Source organism: Puma concolor, chromosome C1 (assembly GCF_028749965.1).
Source record: "Puma concolor isolate L17-30 chromosome C1, mPumCon1.1.hap2, whole genome shotgun sequence".
Taxonomy (NCBI): Eukaryota; Metazoa; Chordata; class Mammalia; order Carnivora; family Felidae; genus Puma; species Puma concolor.
In genome coordinates this window covers 111,658,927-111,678,375 of record NC_141674.1, presented here as the reverse complement: position 1 = coordinate 111,678,375, position 19,449 = coordinate 111,658,927, and the positions used below count along the sequence as shown (strand labels likewise).

General features: G+C 41.0%; 1 protein-coding gene and 1 long non-coding RNA gene across 8 annotated transcripts in view; one reads left to right on the top strand and one right to left on the bottom strand.

Moving 5' to 3' along the window:
* Positions 1-8,612, bottom strand: part of WDR33 (WD repeat domain 33) — a 124,535-nt gene extending 115,923 nt beyond the window's left edge. For 4 of the 7 annotated variants that reach the window (XM_086718304.1, XM_086718303.1, XM_025928605.2 and 1 more), the window contains exon 1: positions 8,437-8,611. The gene's annotated coding sequence lies outside the window, so the exon portion shown is untranslated. Of the gene's footprint in view, positions 1-8,436 lie in introns of all 7 variants that reach the window. The other 3 variants (XM_086718306.1, XM_086718305.1, XM_086718307.1) reach the window with 1 other exon arrangement.
* An 84-nt stretch (positions 8,613-8,696) lies between these two features.
* LOC147578388 (uncharacterized) lies at positions 8,697-17,760 on the top strand. Its single transcript, XR_015255143.1, has 2 exons — positions 8,697-8,817; positions 17,079-17,760. It is a non-coding gene; the product is annotated as an uncharacterized LOC147578388 (long non-coding RNA).
* The last annotated feature ends 1,689 nt before the right edge of the window (positions 17,761-19,449 follow it).

Sequence of the window (19,449 nt, the reverse complement as noted above, 5' to 3'; positions counted from 1 at the left end):
CCCTGGCAACCAGCCCCTATCCCACAGCGTTCCAAAAGTCAGCTCCTTAACATAAATACAGTGTGGTTCAAAGAGGTTTGTTTTGAATGTCAAGACACACATCACTCTAATCACTTAGGAAATTCCAAGAGTTTTAGGAGCTCTGTGCTAAAAACTGGACAAAGATCAAATATGTATTTCTTATTATAAATCACATTATCATGGGGTGGGTGTGGGGGAAGGGGGAAGCTCTGAATTGATATGGAATGATTTCTTGAATATATTGTTAGGTGGAAAAAGAACAAGGATCACACACAGAAATGGGAAACATCAAACTTTCCAACTTTTGCACAGCAAAGAACACAATTAAGAGAGAAAAGGCAACCTACAGAATGGGAGAAAATACCCACAAATCACATGCCTGATAAGGGGTTAGTATCCAGAAGAGGTAAAGAACTCCTACAACTCAACAACAAAAAAAAAATCAAATAATCCAATTAAAATTGGGGCAAAGGATTTGAATAGACATTTCTCCAAAGCTGATATACAAATTGCCAACAAGCATATGAAAAGATGCTCAACATCACTAATCATGAGAGAAATGCAAATTAAAACCACAATGAAATATCACCTCACACCTAACAGAATGGCTACTATCAAAGAAACAGAAAATAAGTGTTGATGGGGATGTGGAGAAATTGGAACCCTTTTGTACTATTAGCAGGAATATAAAATATAAAATGGTATGATCGCTATGGAAAACGGGATGGAAGTTGCTCAAAAAATGAAAAATAGGGGCGCCTGGGTGGCTCAGTCAGTTAAGCATCTGACTTCAGCTCAGGTCATGATCTCACAGTTCATGGGTCTGAGCCCCGCGTTGGGGCTCAGATGACAGCTCAGAGCCTGGAGCCTGTTTCCGATTCTGTGTCTATCTCTGCCCCTCTCCAGCTCATGCCCTCTCTGTCTCTCAAAAATAAATAAACATTTTAAAAAAATTTTTTTTAATGAAAAATAGACTACCATATGATCCAGCAATCCCACTTCTGGGTATATATTCATAAGAATTGAGGGGCGCCTGGGTGGCTCAGTCGGTTAAGCGGCTGACTTCGGCTCAGGTCATGATTTCGCGGCCCATGAGTTCGAGCCCCACGTCGGGCTCTGTGCTGACGGCTCAGAGCCTAGAGCCTGTTTCAGATTCTGTGTCTCCCTCTCTCTTACCCTCCCCCGTTCATGCTCTGTCTCTCTCTGTCTCAAAAATAAATAAACGTTAAAACAAAAAAAAATTTAAAAAGAATTGAAAACAGGATCATGAAGAGATATTTGGACACCTCCATGCTCACAGCAGCACTATTCACAATAACCAGAAAGTCAATGAGCCATGGATGAATGGATAAATATAATGTGGTATATACATACAATGGAATATTGTTAAGCTGTAAAAAAGGAAGGAAATCTTGCCACATTCTACAACATGGATGAGCCTTGTGGACATTATGGTTAAGTGCAATAAGCCAGCCACAAAAATAATGCATGATTTCAACCATATGAGGTATCTAAAATAGTCAAACTCCTAGAAACACAAAGTAGAATAGCCACAGGCTGGAGGAGGGGGAAATGGGGAGTTGTTCCATGGGTACAGAGTTCCAGTTTTATAAGATGAAGAAAGTTCTCAGATCTGTGGCACAACAATGTGAATATACTTAACGCTACTAAACTGTACGCTTAAAAATGGTTAAGATGGTAAATTTTTTCATCACAATTAAAAAAAGGTCACAAGTTTTTACAGAAAAGAAAAATAAGAATACACACATACATACATTGGGTGAGTGAGAATTGTAGTGGAGAGCCTAGAGACAGAACCAAGACTGAAGTAATTCTTTCAGTATAGTCTTAAATTGTAAACCATGTACATATTTGATATATTACAAAATTAAATCGATTGGGTGCTGGGTGGCTCAGTCGGTTAAGCATCCAACTTAAGCTCAGGTCATGATCTCACAGTTCGTGAGTTCGAGCCCCACAGCAGGCTCTCTATCAGCACAGAGCCTGCTTCAGATCATCTGTCCCCCTCTCTCTCTGCCCCTCCTCCCCTGCTCAATCTCTCCCTCCCTCTCTCTCTCTCAAAAGTAAGCAAACATTGGGGCGCCTGGGTGGCGCAGTCGGTTAAGCGGCCGACTTCAGCCAGGTCACGATCTCGCGGTTCGTGAGTTCGAGCCCCGCGTCGGGCTCTGGGCTGATGGCTCAGAGCCTGGAGCCTGTTTCTGATTCTGTGTCTCCCTCTCTCTCTGCCCCTCCCCCGTTCATGCTCTGTCTCTCTCTGTCCCAAAAATAAATAAACATTGAAAAAAAAAATTTTTTTTAAAAAAAAGTAAGCAAACATTAAAAACAAAAACAAAAAACAAGAGGGGCTCTGGGTGGCTCAATCGGTTAAGCATCCAATTTCATCTCAGGTCATGATCTCACAGTTGGTGAGTTCCAGCCCCACATCAGGCTCTGTGCTGACAGAGCCTGGAGCCTGCTTCAGAGCCTCTATCTCCCTCTCTCTCTGCCCCTCCCCTGCTCTTGTTCTCTCGCTCGCTCACTCTCTCACTTGTTCTGTCTCAAAAATAAAAACATCAAAAAAAAGAGAGAGAGAGAGAAAACAATATAGGGGTGCCTGGCTGGCTCAGTCAGTGGAGCATGTGTCTCTTGATCTCGGGGTTGTAAGCTCGGGCCCCACATGGGGGGTAGAGATTACTTAAAAATAAAATCTTTAAATGGGGTGCCTGGGTGACTCAGTCGGTTAAGCGGCCGACTTCGGCTCAGGTCATGATCTCACAGTCCGTGAGTTCGAGCCCCGCGTCGGGCTCTGTGCTGACAGCTCAGAGCCTGGAGCCTGCTTCAGATTCTGTGTCTCCTTCTCTCTCTGACCCTCCCTCGTTCATGCTCTGTATCTCTCTGTCTCAAAAATAAATAAACATTAAAAAAATTTTTTTTAATTAAAAAAAATAAAATCTTTAAAGGGGTGCCTGGGTGACTCAGTCGGTTAAACATCCAACTTTAGCTCATGTCATGATCTCACAGTTCCTGAGTTCTAGCCCTGAATCTGGCTCTGTGCTGTCAGTGCAGAGCCTGCTTAGGATTCTCTCTCTTCCTCTCTCTCTCTCTGACCCTCCCCTGCTCATTCTCTCTTTCCCTCCCTCTCTCTCTCTCTCTCCCTCCAAATAAATAAATTTTAAAAATTTTAAAAATCTATAAAAAATAAAAATTAAAAAAATAATCAATGCCAAAGACTTAATGCTAATTGCCTCAGGCACAATAATGGTATCGTGTTTTTAGTACTGCCTTAGATGGAGTCAGGCTTGAAATAAAAATGCTTAAAGTGTAGAAGAATGACACTATTTTTAAAAGATGCATCCTGGGGGCGCCTGGGTGGCGCAGTCGGTTAAGCGTCCGACTTCAGCCAGGTCACGATCTCGCGGTCCGTGAGTTCGAGCCCCGCGTCGGGCTCTGGGCTGATGGCTCAGAGCCTGGAGCCTGTTTCTGATTCTGTGTCTCCCTCTCTCTCTCTGCCCCTCCCCCGTTCATGCTCTGTCTCTCTCTGTCCCAAAAATAAATAAAGGTTGAAAAAAAAATTTAAAAAAAAAAAAAAAAAAAAGATGCATCCTGGGGCATCTGGATGGCTCAGTTAGTGAAGCATCCAACTCTTGATCTCAGCTCAGGTAATGATCTCATGGTTCATGAGTTCAAGTCCCAAGTCAGGTTCTGCACTGACAGTGCTGAGCCTGCTTGGGATTCTCTCTCTCCCTCTCCCTCTCCCCCTCCCTCTCTCTGCTCTGCAATCCCCTCCTCCCCATGCACATGCATGCTCTCTCTCTCTCTCTCTCTCTCTCAAAATAAATAAACTTTAAAAAAAAAAAAAAGAGGCATCCTGAGGTGTTTAGGGGACAAATAGCATGGCATATGCAATTTAATTTCAATTGGTTGTTGAGAGGGGACGTAGATAGCTAAAGCAAAATGGTTAAGTGTTAGTAACAGGTAAATCTAAATGGAAGGTAATAGATATTCATTCTTTCAACTTTTCTGGATGTTTGCAATTTCTCATAACATAAAAAGATAAGAAAGTTACCAGAATATCCCACATCCAAAAAAACGGGAAATGGCTCTTAAAAGTATCTTCCTAAGTGGGACAGTGAATAGAGCAGGAGCCTATAACAAACTCAGCCTCAAGCACAATTTTACATTTATCATCCCACCCAAGGACCTACTCAAAATGGGTAAGGCATAGTGCCAGGTACTAAAGGACACAAAGTAACAAAAGGCAGTCACACAGACCCTAGGCTAACTGGAGAGAGGAATTATAAATAAATAAAAAGGAGAGCCTAGGTAGCTGATTGGGGTTAAGTGTCACACTTCAGTTCAGGTCATGATTTCACGGTTCATGGGCTCGAGCCCCACGTCAGGCTCTGTGCTGACAGCTCAGAGCCTGCAGCCTGCTTTGGATTCTGTGTCTCTCTAGCTCTGTGCCCCTCCCCCACTCACGTTCTGTCTCTGTCTCTCTCAAAAACAAATAAACATTTAAAACGTTTTTAATAAATAAATACATGAAAAGTTTCTGAAGACCTTATTAATGGGATGAGATTTAGCTGGATTTTGAGGAATGGATAGGTTATGAATAGTCTAGAGGAGGAAGACAGGCAAAAAGTTAAAGCCAAGGAGTAGAAATAAACCAGATCTGTGTGAAATGAATCCCAGTAGAATCATGAGAATAGTTTTTGTGGAAAATTCACTCACTTCTATAAAACAATTTTTAGAATGCCATGGTTTTATGAATACAAAAATGTAAGGCAATGAAGGATCTGCCTTCAAAGATCTCACAAAGTAGTGGAGAAGATACACAATCAAAATACATTAAACAGAGATATGTACCAAATGCTTTAATAACACAAGGGAAAGGAATAGTTTACAAGAGAATGAGACTGTCAAGTCTTTAATAAAGATATCTGGGGCGCCTGGGTGGCGCAGTCGGTTAAGCGTCCGACTTCAGCCAGGTCACGATCTCGCAGTCCGTGGGTTCGAGCCCCGCGTCAGGCTCTGGGCTGATGGCTCAGAGGCTGGAGCCTGTTTCCGATTCTGTGTCTCCCTCTCTCTCTGCCCCTCCCCCGTTCATGCTCTGTCTCTCTCTGTCGCAAAAATAAATAAATGTTGAAAAAAAAAATTAAAAAAAAAAAAAGATATCTGAGTTAATCTTTAAGAACTGAAAAGTGGAAGGGAGGCAAAATAGGTGAAGGGGAAAAGGTACAAACTTCCAGTTATAAAATAAGTCATGGGATGTAATGTACAACATGGCGACTATATTTAATAATACTATAGTGCATATACGTAGATCCTAAAAGTTATCACAAGAAAAAAAAATGTGTAACTTTCTATGGTGACAGATGTTAACTAGACTTATTGAGGTGGTCATTTTGCAATAGATATACATACTAAATCATTATGTTGTACACCTGAAACTAATATCGTGTTACATGTCAATTATACCTCAAAATAAATAAATAAATAAATAAAAACACCCTACAAATGACTTAGCCAACTAAATTCAAGTAACAGAAAGAAAAATGCCAAAATTTATTGAATGCTTACTACATTATCATTTTCTTTCACCTTTGAGATAACTATTATAATAATTAACACTTTCATATGTAAGGAAACTGATGTTCAGAGTTTCATTACCTGACCCAATATTTAAAAAAAAGCTAGTTAGGGGCGCCGGGGTGGCGCAGTCGGTTGAGTGTTTGACTTCACCAGGTCACGATCTCGGGGTCCGTGAGTTCGAGCCCTGTGTCAGGCTCTGGGCTGATGGCTCAGAGCCTGGAGCCTGTTTCCGATTCTGTGTCTCCCTCTCTCTCTGCCCCTCCCCCGTTCATGCTCTGTCTCTCTCTGTCCCAAAAATAAATAAACGTTGAAAAAAAAAAATTTTTTTTTAATAAATAAATAAATAAATAATTAAAAAAAGCTAGTTAGTGGTGAGCCTGGCATTCAAACCTAGGTCTTTCTGATGCCGGAAGTCAAGCCCTTTCCAACACTACCCAGCTCTGAGAATTTATAAGCATTCAAATTATGAATATACGGTACAATACAAACATTATGAAGTCAGTCAATTTTCACGAGAAAATACTACATAAAACAATCAAGGACCAGAAGTAGAGAAGTGTAATTTGGGGAATATTTTCCAACATACTTAAGAGCTTCCATGTCTAGGACTAATGTAAATCTTTCGCAATGGGGACACAAATGTTACCAGCCACAGTGTGTGTTCAAGGAGGAAAGTTTTTAAACTATGTCACTGTCAAAGACAAAAGATAAAATATCTTGAAGCATTAAAACTATGGTCAGGAGACCTACTTGTCACAACACATTACACAGCAACAGAGAAACTTTCACCATTCGACAAAAAAAAAAGAAGAAAAGAAAAGAAAAGAAAGAAGAAAAGAAAAAAAAAACAGATATAACCTCTCTTACAAGCAAAAATTTCAACACAAAATCTTGGAATGTTCTGGAATCTTAAAAGAACAAATCTGCAGTGTTTAAGCAAGTTGTAAGTTTATGGTATTTAATTAAATATTCTTTGATAATAAAGATTTCTAATCTGCAGACTACAAATACCACTTTATCTAAAAACAGTACTAAGACCCCTAATTTTTTGCTAAGCAACTTCAAAAGGATTACATATATATTCATAAGTGAGACTTTCACTAATATTTCTGTCAATATATCTGTTGTAGTTTGGGTTTTTTTTTTAATTTTTATTTTTTAATAAAAAGCCCAACACTGGGTTTGAACTCACGACCCTGGGATCAAGAATCAGATGCTTAACCGACACACAAGCAACAGATTTGTTGTAGTTTTAAAGCTTTGCTATAACCTTACTTTCCTACTCTGAAATATGAAAGAGTTTGGAATTTGGCAATAAATAACAAGTTTTTCCCAAAGCAATGTGAAATATGGACTTATTACTTAGCAAAGAGAACTGAAAAAATACATTAAGTGGCTAGCAAAAGTATAATTAAAGCCTTAGATCAAGAAAAATTTGTGATGGCAAAATCTGACCTTTAGTACTTTTCACCAAAGTATGTAAGTTAAGCCATCAACATCATAGATAAGAATTTATTTGTAACTACATCATGGTGATGTAAGGTCAACTTTCTATCAATATTCTTACCACGAGTACAAAAAGAGAAAACTTTTCCGTAAAGTTCAATGAAACAGGCTAAAGAGTAACTGCAAGCCTCTGCCAAAAAAAAAAAAAAAAAAAAAAAAATCGTTCCAGTTATTTTATCTTCCAAGCAAGGAGACCAATTAAAAACTGCAAAAGTATCTTATTGCGATTAAAGATGGGTGTCAAATGCAATTAAGATTAGGAAAAGAAAAAGCCACCATGAGAACAATTAACATGTTTCCTTTTAACAGTCTCTAAAAGTTTTGTTTTAAATAGATCTACCATTGCATCACGTTCACAGGCAAAAATACTGCATACACTCTATCTCCAGAGTATACTTAAAAGTCAACTCAGTGCTCCCAAAAGGTATTTCTTTTAACACCGGCTTTTTTTGTTCATACTCTAATGTCTTCCAAAGTTCCTAAACAGTTAAGATAATGTCATCTGTGCAGAAATTACTTAAAAACATTCTTGACAAGTTTTCTACAAATAACAAGTACTTTTCTGATCTGATTTAAACAGATCCAATTACGGAATTCCCTGTCGACCCACCTTCCTCTTACAACGGAAGGGTCACTAACCACAAGGGTTACAAGAGAGTATTAGTATTTCTTTAAAAGAAAAAAAAAAAAAAGCTAAAATCCTAAATACGTAGTTGTCAGGAAGCAACTTAAAACCGGAGATAAAGAGGGAGTTACTGTAGGCACACTTGCAACTAGCATGATCTAAAGCAAGCAAAATAGGAATGTAACTATTCCAAAGGAGAAGGGTTTTTGACCGTCAAGCTGTGGACCTATTACAAACACCAATTTCAAGACACGATAATATCGAGGCTAAACCTGCTGCTGTTTCACAGGCTTCCCATTAACTTCCCGCGACCCTTGAACCAAAAGCCGCACTCCATTCAACTCTCGGCTCAGCCCCTTCCACTCCCGCCCCAAATCTACGTTTAACGCGCTTCCCTTCTCCAAACTTCACGTCTTATCCGTGGCCTACCCTACCTACGTCTTCTCGTCGCCAGTCAGGGGCCTTACTTCCACCATGCCCTCCTTTTCTGGTCTACCTCAAGCCTCCAGCTCCCTCCCCTAAAAGTCGACCCAGCCTCAAAGGGCCCTCCCGACGACGATGCTCCCAGTTCTCCCAACCTGTCCCCAGGCGCCCCTCTAGGCCCCCAAAGCACGCAACGGCCGAGCTTGAAAATGGCGGAAAGTGCCATCGTCTGCAGCAAGCGAGCAGTCCCGTGCCGCCGCCGCACTCACCCTCCGACGCTGAGCAAAGCTCCTAATGAATGGCGAGCGAAGAGTTCGTCTCCACCGCCGGGAAAGTCTCTCGCATCTAGCCTCTTCCCTCCTCCCCTCTCAATCCCTCTCCTCCAAAAGAGCAGCCGCCATCTTCCCCTACGAGCCACCGAGCGCACGCCCTGGCGTCACCACGCACCGTCGGACGTTACTACGTCACTCGCGCCTGGGGCGCCTAGCTCGGTCGGCCTCCATCTGCGCAGGTGCGTAGGTGAGGGGTGGGACCTGGCCGAATCCCCTTGCGGCTTGCCTGAGGGCTTCCTTTGTTCCCGCTGAGCGGAAGTCAGCGCTGCCAACGGAGGCGCGGCGAAGGTGTTAAGCGGTCCTGACTTTCTTCGCGCTGTGAGCTAAACTTAATGCCCTCAAGAACACCCAGTTTTTCAGGGTTTAAATAAGAAATTTGTTCGGGGGCGGAGTGGCAGTTCCAGTGTGGGGCCTAGAGTGAAACTGTGGGCAAGGCACTTGGCCATGCTAAGTCTATCTACCCGTGAAATTGAAGTTCCTGCCTGCTAGTATTTTGAGCATTTAAATGAAAGCACTTAGCTTAGTCAAGCGTGCAGCTGGAGTTTATATCACCCCAGTGCAAGTCGGGCCTCTTAGTGTGACTCCCTTCCTGAGAGTCAGACCAAGTTATAAAAGCTGAACCATGTGGTACGACCACTTTGAAAAACATTTAACAGTGTCTGTTGGAGCTAAGTTTATACTCACCCGACGTGCGACCCAGCAATTGGAATGAGGGCATACATCTAATAGAGGCTTGTACAGAAGTGTGCATAGCAGCTTTGATCAGAATAATCGATCCATCCAATGTCCATCAGTGCTGCTGCATGTAAATGAACCATAGTGTGGTTATAGAGTGAACTACATGAAATAAGTACTGATAAACACAACTTGGGTGAATGTCACAGATGCCGTTAAATCAGGAGCAAAAGAGGACAGGGATGATTCCATTTATATGAGGTTCACAGTACAAATTCCAAACAAATGGTCTTCTAACTTTTGGGAAATAATACGACAATGTAAATAAAAAATTTTTTAAATATTGGGCAACTGGCTGGCTCAGTTGTTAAAGCATACAATTCAATCTCAGGGTTGTGAGTTAGAGCCCCATACTGGACAGAGACATTACTTAAAAAAATAAAGGGGCATCTGGGTGGCTCAGTTAAGCATCCAACTCTTGATTTTGGCTCAGGTCATGATTTCATGGTTCATTAGTTCAGGCTCCACATCAGGCTCCATGCTGACAATGTGGATCTCTGGCTTGGGATTCTCTCTCTCTCCCTCTTTCTCTCTCCCCCTCCCTCCCTCCTTCAAAGTAAGTAAATAAATAAAAATAAATAAATATGGGGCACCTGGGTGGCTCAGTCAGTTAGGCATCCAGCTTCAGCTCAGGTCATGATCTCGCAGTTTGTGAGTTTGAGCCTCATATCAGGCTCTGTGCTGACAGCTCAGAGCCTGGAGCCTGCTTCAGATTCTGTGTCTGCCTCTCTCTCTGCCCCTCCTTTGCTCGCTCGCTCTCTCTCAAAAATAAATAAACATTTAAAAATTTTAATAAATAACAAGGTTTCAAAATGAAAGACTTTTATAGAAAGATGGGATTGGGAACAAGGAAATTAGACAAAAAAGTGGATTAGTTATGGCAAAGTCACTTTGCTTTAGAGGATGGCAAAGGTCTATCAGGCAAATTACCTAACTAGTGCTGATAGATGATTCCTGAATGACTGCTTGAAGATCCCACTTCTGGGGGTGAACCGAAACTATACTTACATCTTGTTTTGGTGATGTGGGGCTAAATTTAAGTGACTCCGTTTTATGGTGGTCTTGTTTTTTAACACTAGGATATATGAGGGTGTATATCCCCTTAGGGATATGGTAGAGGTGGAAATGAGAGGAGCAGGGATGATGGCTGGTGTGAAGGAACTCATAATTCAGTCAATAAACCACTATTTAAGCCATAAACAGTACTGCCCTGCATTTCCTCTAACTTCCAAGCACAGAATGAACCAGATCTCAAAGAGTTCCTTGCAGTACAAGAGACAGACAATTCCAGTTCCATGTCGTTAGTGTAGGATAGGATAGCAGGAACACTGAAGGACAGTCCAGTCAGGATGCAATGCAGGATTCTCAGAAGCTGAAGTTGGATAATGGAGTCAGGAGAGTGACCTTAAGGTATCCACCCTTAAGTAGAATTCTAAAGGTAGAAAAGAAAAATGACAAGCAAGTGGTCCGTTCCTAGATATTACAGCTCCAAGTGGTAGGGAAGGCATTCAAGCATATTAAAGTATCCTGATCCTTGAAGAGTCTTAAGATGCGCTGCATTAGAGGATCAATCTAATTATAAGTAAAAGCTATTCATACCTCTAATCTTGTGAGTCATGCCAGGAAAATGGTTTTGTTTTAATATTTTATTTTTAAGCAATTTCTACATCCAACATGTGGCCCAAACTTACAACCCTGAGATCAAGAGTCGCACATTCTACCAACTGAGCCAGCTAGGCGCCCCAGGAAATTTGTTGTTATTGTTTTTAAGTTTATTTATTTATTTATTTATTTTGAGAGAGAGAGTGCAAGCAGAGTCACGGCAGAGAGACACAGAGAATCCCAAGCAGGCTCCACACCGTCAGTGCAAAGCCCAATGCAGGGCTTGAACTCACAAACCATGAGATTATGACCTGAGCTGAAAGCTCAATGATGCTCAACCAACTGAGCCAGCCAGGTGCCCCATGTTTTTTAAATTGACTAGGAGATAACACCACAAGTATACAAACAGTCATATTCTATAGAATTCTATACAAGTGATCTATCTCCAAGAAAAGTTATTAAAGAATAGAGGCATCAAGGTGCATGGCTGGCTCAGTCCATAAAACAGGAGTCTTGGTCTTGGGATGGTGAATTCAAGCCCCACATGGGTCATAAAACTTACTTAAAAAAAAATAGAGGCATGGAACTGTTACAGATTGATTTATCAATTAGAGACTTAAGAAAAAAATTCAGCTGAGCAAAATTGAAGATCTAATTGGCTTTGTTAAGCTGCTTATGAATCCTGCAGCATCCCATCCAGCAAATACAAAAGAACTTCAAGGAGCTATACAAAAGGAAGGGTTTTATAGACAGAAATGGGGTAGGATAGTTAGCAAAAGAAAAGAAAGGATTGTTTCAGATAAGATCACCTTCCCTTGGTGGAGTGAGAAATCTTATCAGGTGAAATATCTCAACTTCCTTTGGGGGATGGAGAAGGCCCCTGTCACAGTGTTGGGAAGGAAAAATTTTCCATACCCTTCAAGATTCTTCTAGCTAGTCTAAGAATAAAATTGACATGAAACAGATTAAGAGGAGGAAAAAGCCGATTTAATTACATGTGCAAGAAGGCCCAATAACAAAATTCAGACCAAACAAATTAGTAGGGCAGGCAGTTTTTGTAGTTTTTACACAAAGAGACAATAAATCTTTGAGGAATTGACAGGACAAAGAAAATTCATGTTCGTGAGCTTCAATTAGTAAGGAATTTTATTTTTATTTAAATTTTAGCTAGTTAACTTACAGTGTAATACTGGTTTCAAGGCATAGAATTCAGTGATTCATCACTTACATACATACAACACCCAGTGCTCATTACAAGTGCCCTTCTTAGTACCCATCACCCATTTAGCCCATCCCCCATCCCCCTCCCTCCATTCACCCTCAGTTTGTTCTCTGTCGTTAAGATTCTTTTGTGGAGGTGCCTGGGTGGCTCAGCTGGTTAAGTGCAGATTTTGGCTCAGGTCATGATCTCAAGGTTTGTAAGTTCAAGCCCCAGGTTGGACTCTGTGCTGACAGCTCAGAGCCTGGAGCCTGCTTTGGATCCTGTGTCTCCCTCTCCCTCTGCCCTTCCTCCACTTTCTGTCTCTCAAAAATAAATTTTAAAAAATTTTTTAAATATTCTTTTGTGGTTTGTTTCCCTCTCCTTTCTTTCCCCCTTCCAATATGTTCATCTGTTTTTTAAATTCCACATAAGAATGAAATCACATGGTATTAATAAGGAATTTTAAACTGAATTTGTGTTGGGGCAGTAAATTAGTATAAAGTAGCATCATTATTTATATACCCTTCTCAGGTCTAAATTCCCTATCTCTGGTAATAAGTATATATCATTACCTCCTAGTGTAGAAAGGATGCAATTCACGAGGGAAATTTCTATCCTGTTTTCTGGAGACAAAGGGGCATCAGACATCTTTTTCAGCATTGGCTGTTTCTTAAGTAACTTTTACTTAAAATAATCAGTATGCCATGGAGCACCTGGGTGTCTCAGTCAGTAGGCTTCCAACTCTTAATCTCAGCTCAGGTTATGAACTCAAAATTTGTGAGTTTGAGCCCCACGTTGGGCTCCTACACTGCCAGCTTGGGGCCTGCTTGGGATTCTCTCTCTGCCCCTCCCCTACTCTCTCTTGAAAGCACTTTCTCCCTCTCCCTCTCTCTCAAAATAAATAAATAAATGTAAAAATAAAATAAAATAATCAGTATGCCAAAGTAGCACATTTTGGGTTGGCTTAACCTTGGCCCATACGACAGATTACCTCACTGGTGCTGGCCAGAAAATCCCTGACTGACCAGGTAAGATTGCATTTCTGGAGGAAGTTGAAACAGCAATTACATTAAGTATTAAACCTCAGTTTGGCAACGTGGCCTATCATGAATAAGTGACTCCATTTTGGACCTGTGATTTTTCTTTTTAACAAAAGACTTGCTAGCTAAATGCAATGTGTGGCCCTTATTTGTATCCTGAACTGAACAAATGGACTTTAAAAAAAAAAAAAAGAAAAAGTAAAAAAATTTTTGAAAAACTGGATATATTTGGACATGGATTGGGTAGATACTAGATGGCATTAAAGAACTATTCAATTTTTTACATGTAACAATGATATTTAAATCTTAAAAATCTTTTCATATTAGTTACATTCTGAATTATTTGTGTGTTAAATGATATATAAAATGATGTAATAGGGGGGTGTCTGGGTGGCTCAGTCAGTTAAGTGTCTGATACTTGATTTCAGCTCAGGTCATGATCTCGTGGTTAGTGGGATTGAGCCCCACATCTGGCTCTGTGCTGACCTCTCTCTCTCTCTGCCCCTTCCCTGTTCACACTCATGTGCACGCACGCACACACACTCACTCTCTCTCTCAAAGAAAGAAACTTAAAAAAAAAGTTTAAAATATTCCAGTCAAGGACATCAGCAGGTATGGTTAAGTAAGGACATCCAAAAAGGCACTCCGCCATAAAAGGAATAAACACATTGGCAAAAATTTCTCAAAATCAACCTGAATTTTCAGTTTTTCAGAATTTGGGAAATTAAGGGTTTGCAACGATCGGAGGAATGTTCTTTTTTTTTTTTTTTTTTTTTTTTTAATAGCTGAATATCCTTAAGGGGGAAAGGGAGGAAAGAGGGAGTTAGATGACACAAGTTGGCTAGGTGATAGGCGAGAGTTCATTATACGCTATTCTGTTTTTGTGTGTATTTGAAATTTTTTTTAAATAAAAGGTTGAAGAATTGCCTCGTTGATTTGGGGGGATTAATACATGCAAATGGCACAAACTTAAAGGTACAAAAAGGGAAAACAGTGAAAAGAGGATCACTCTCTCACCCTCACACACTCTCTCACCTCACGCCACGCTTACCAAAGAGAGTACCTTTCCAAAGACACATATGTGAAAATACTGTACACAAGATTTTTTTTTCTACATAAATAGGATACTATACAAACTTACCTTGCTTCTGTTGTGACAATATATCTTGACTCCTTTAATTTCTCAGTTCACACACAGATATGTCCTTCAACTTTTAACAGCTTCATGGTTTTCTGTCATATGGTTGAACAATATTTATTTAAGTAATATCTATACCCAATGTGGGGCTCAAACTCACAACCCCAAGACCAAGAGTCACATGTTCTTCCAAATGAGCCAGCCAGGCACCTCTGAACAATCATGTAATGAGTGCTCTATTGATAGCACTTAGGTAACTTTATATATATATATTATATATATTATATATATTATATATATTTACACATATATTTTTATATATATTATATTTTTATATATTATGTATTCTTATATTTTTTGTTTATTTATTTAAGTAATCTCCACCACCACCACCACCCCCACCCCAGTGTGGGGACTCAAACTCAACTCTTGAGTTTCTCCCTGACTTACAAAGCGCCAGCCATTTCAGCTTGTTTTCTCTGCATCAGTACCCCTACCCCCATTCATGCCTTCGCTCTTAGCATTCTCTCTCCTGATCTGGAACTCTCCCTGCCGCCCCCCTCTCACCGATTTTTCTATCTTTGGCAGATCAAATAGCATCTTCTCAAAAAGGCCACCCCCAAGCACTATATCTAATGTAGCATTTGTTCCCAGGCTAATCTACATAGTTGGGGTTTTTTTCTTGTCTGTCTCTCCCCACTAGCATGAAGGCTCCAGCAGAGCTGGAACCTTCCTATCTTGGTCTCCTTTAATCCCAGCCTGATATGGTGGGCACATAATAAAACGTGTTAAATGAAAGACCCGATGTAAAGATTGTAAAAGCATTAGAGAGCATAAAAGCATTAAGTGCGTTAGAGTGTTTTAAAAATTCCCCAAGTGGGGCGCCTGGGTGGCGCAGTCGGTTGAGCGTCCGACTTCAACCAGGTCACGATCTCGCGGTCCGGGAGTTCGAGCCCCGCGTCAGGCTCTGGGCTGATGGCTGATGGCTCGGAGCCTGGAGCCTGTTTCTGATTCTGTGTCTCCCTCTCTCTCTCTGCCCCTCCCCCGTTCATGCTCTGTCTCTGTCCCAAAAATAAATAAACGTTGAAAAAAAAATTAAAAAAAATAAAATAAAATAAAATAAAATAAATAAATAAAAATTCCCCAAGTGTTGTGTGAAGTTTCAGTAAGATATAGAAAACACTTAACAGTGCCTAGCCACAAACACCTGGGCTCACAGGCAGGCTGCCCTTGATCCTTCTCTATTTTTTCTTTATTTTTAATTTTTTTAAATTTTTTTTTTTTTTTCAACGTTTATTTATTTTTGGGACAGAGAGAGACAGAGCATGAACGGGGGAGGGGCAGAGAGAGAGGGAGACACAGAATCGGAAACAGGCTCCAGGCTCCGAGCCATCAGCCCAGAGCCCGACGCGGGGCTCGAACTCACGGACCGCGAGATCGTGACCTGGCTGAAGTCGGACGCTTAACCGACTGCGCCACCCAGGCGCCCCTATTTTTAATTTTTTTAAATTTACATCCAAATTAGTTAGCATATAGTGCAACAATGATTTCGGGAGTAGATTCCTTAGTGCCCCTTCCTCATTTATCCCATCCCTCCTCCCACAACCCTTCCTGTAGCCCTCAGTTTGTTCTCCATATTTATGAGTGTCTTCTGTTTTGTCCTCCTCCCTGTTTTTATATTATTTTTGTTTCGGTCCCTTATGTTCATCAAAGTCCTCATATGAGTGAAGTCATATGATTTTTGTCTTTCTCTGATTTCACTTCGCATAATACCCTCCAGTTCCATCCACGTAGTTGCAAATGGCAAGATTTCATTCTCTTTGATTGCAGAGTAATACTCCATTGTATATATATACATATATATACACACATATATATGTATATATATATGTATGTATATATATATGTATGTATATATATATATATATATATATATATATATATATGTCATCCATCGATGGACATTTGGGCTCTTTCCATACTTTGGCTACTGTTGATAGTGCTGCTATAAACATGGGGGTGCATGTGTCCCTTCGAAACAGCACACGTGTATCCCATGGATAAATGCCTAGTAGTGCAATTGCTGGGTCATAGGGTAGTCTATTTTTACTTTTTTTTTTTTTTAATGTTTTTATTTATTTTTGAGACGCAGAGAGACAGAGCATGAGTAGGGGAGGGGCAGAGAGAGAGAGGGAGACACAGAATCTGAAACAGGCTCCAGGCTCCGAGCTGTCAGTACAGAGCCCGACGCGGGGCTGGAACTCAACGGATTGTGAGATCATGACCTGAGCCGAAGTCGGACGCTTAACCGACTGAGCCACCCAGGCACCCCTCTATTTTTAGTTTTTTGAGGAACCTCCATACTGTTTCCCAGAGTGGCTGCACCAGCTTGCATTCCCAGATCCTTTCTCTATTTTGAATGCAAATAAATCTGGGAGTTACAAGACCTGTGTGTGTACGTGTATGAGAGACAGAAAGAGGAGATTCAGCTGAGTAGTACCCCAGGGCTATACCAATTACTAAAATATCAAAATACTTTCATAAGTAACCTCTGACCACTCCCCATCTCCCCAGGACCTTACCCTGATCTGGCATTAGAGGCTTAATGTCTGACAGCACTAAGGTCAATGGCCCCTAAGTTGTTAAACATTTTGAAAACCACCCCTGCTCGTTGAAAATTAGAAACTGGCAGAAGCCAAGTTTCTGAAAAGGTGAGTTCTGATCAGATCCTAGTTAGAATCCCAAAGCTACCTCTGTGCAATCTTACATAGAGAAGCAAGCTATGATTATGATTTAAACCAGCCCATTTTTATCCACCAAGAACAGGACATACAGCTAACGGTTTTGTTTTTCCACTTTAAAGAGGCATATACAACTGGCAGCCTCTTCATCTGATCCTGAAATGCAAACAGAGATGTCGAAAGCTGTGATACCAGATGCAGAGCTGCGGTTCACCCAGCTGTGAGTTTGCAGTCCACGGGAAGTTGGTGACTAGGAGGGACAACAGCAGGCTGGCACCATAAAAGGAGGCACTGAAACTGCTGAAGCCTTCTCAGGGGCCCTGATGAGGCAAGGCAGGAACTGGAATCGGGCCCCCACACCCCTAACCACAGAATCCAGTATTCTGCTGCTAGGTCTGCAGAAGAGCTAAGCCAACCAACCCCTGAGTAATAGAGTTCAGGAGGGGACAGTCACCTAAAATGGAAGCTCGCTGGCAGAACAGGAACAAACCAGTCTGCACTAAGATAGATGCCAACGCTGACCTTTCACCGACTTTGTCCGCCATTACAATACTAAAAATCATGCCCAGGAGTGGAGATTTCACAGGCTAATTAGACGTGCGAGGCAAGAAGCAGCATGACCTTTAAGTGGAAAAAACAAACAATCCTTGCTCCTACATGTTTAGACATTACCCTTTTCCCACCTAAGTCTCTATCAGGCTCTCTGGGAGACTTCTCCTCTGGGAGCCAGCCTGAAGACTCTCCTTTGTGTTGTCTCTCCTGTGCTGGAGCACAAGCCCCAGTAAAGGCTTGTCTGGAACTCTCCTTTGGACTCTTGTCAATTTGTGCTGTTCAGAGAGCCCAAGCCAGTTTGGTATCACGGCAGGTAGCTGAGGCCTTTGCTCCTGTCTATCCAAGTGAGTGCAGGCTTAGCAGGGGTCAGCAGGCATGAGATCCAGAGCTCCCACATCCATAAGGAGAAGGGGGGCTGAACAGTTGGCACTTCCTGTCTACTCTGAAGTAAACTGACCTGGATAAGAAGGCAAGTTCAGTTCTCAAACATCCCTTTTGGAAGTACAAATGTTTACCTCTTTTGTGTGTTTACTCAAGTATCTAGTTTTAACTTTAAGTCAAATAAAAAAAAAAAAAAAACAAAAAAAAACCTTTTTTTAAAGTAGGCTCCATGCCCAACGTGGAGCTCCAACTCACAACCTGGAGATCAAGAGTCACATGCTATTCCCACTGAGCCAGCCAGGTGTCCCAAAATAAAAAAATTTTTTAAAGGTGTGTGTGTATACATATATTTATAAAAAATATGTTTTGTGTATATGTATATACAAACACACATATATATATTCTAGCCTTATTGAGGTAACTGACATATAACATTGTATTAATCATTATATATATAAAGATGATCACCACAATAAATTTACTTAACATCCATGACCTCACATAGTTACAATTTTTTTTCCAGTGGTGACAACTTTTAAGATCCACTCTTAGCAACTTTCAAACATACAATACAGTATTATTAACTATAGTCACCATGCTGGGTATTATGTCCCCAGGACTTATTTATCTTATAACTGGAAATCTGTACCTTTTGACCACCTTCACTCATTTCACACACACACACACCAACTTTTGACAAACCAATCTGTTCTGTTTCTTCGAGTTTGCGTTTTTTAGATTCCACATATAAGTGAGATTATAGGATATTTGTCTTCCTCTGACGTTTCATATAGCATAATGTCCTTAAATGTCCATCAAATACAAAATACAAAATACTTGGGTTGTAAGCCATTTAGTTCCTGAAAAAAGTTCACCTGTTTAGTAGGTGAGAAATATTTCATTAACAACTGATCACAACATACCACACCATTTTTCTATCGGAATAAGAAATCAGTTGGGGTGCCTGGGTGGCTCAGTTGGTTGAGCATCCAACTTTGGTTCAGGTCATGATCTCATGAGACCTGCATTGGGCTCACTGCTGTCACCGCAGAGCCTGCTTCAGATCCCCTGCCCCCCTCTCTTTCTGCCCCTCCCTCGCTCACACTCTCTCTCAAAAAACAAGTAAAACATAAAAACAACAACAACACCACCAAAAACACCTCAGAAGGATAGAGGAAAATTATTTTATTTATTTATGTCTTAAAAAAATTTTTTTTAATGTTTATTTATTTCTGAAACAGAGACCGAGCACGAGCAGGGGAGGAGCAGAGAGAGGAGACACAGAATCCGAAGAAGGCTCCAGGCTCTAAGCTGTCGGCACAGAGCCTACGGGGAAATTATTTTTAAAAAAAGAAAAGAGGGGCACCTGGGTGGCTCAGTCAGTTAAGCATCTGACTTTGGCTCAGGTCATGATCTCACACAGTTCATGGGTTTGAGCCCCACATTGGGCTCTGTGCTGAGAGCTCAGCCTGGAGCCTGCTTCAGATTCTGTATCTCCCTTTCTCTGCCCCTCCTCTGCTCATGATCTGTCTCTGTCAAAAATAAACGTTAAAATTTTTT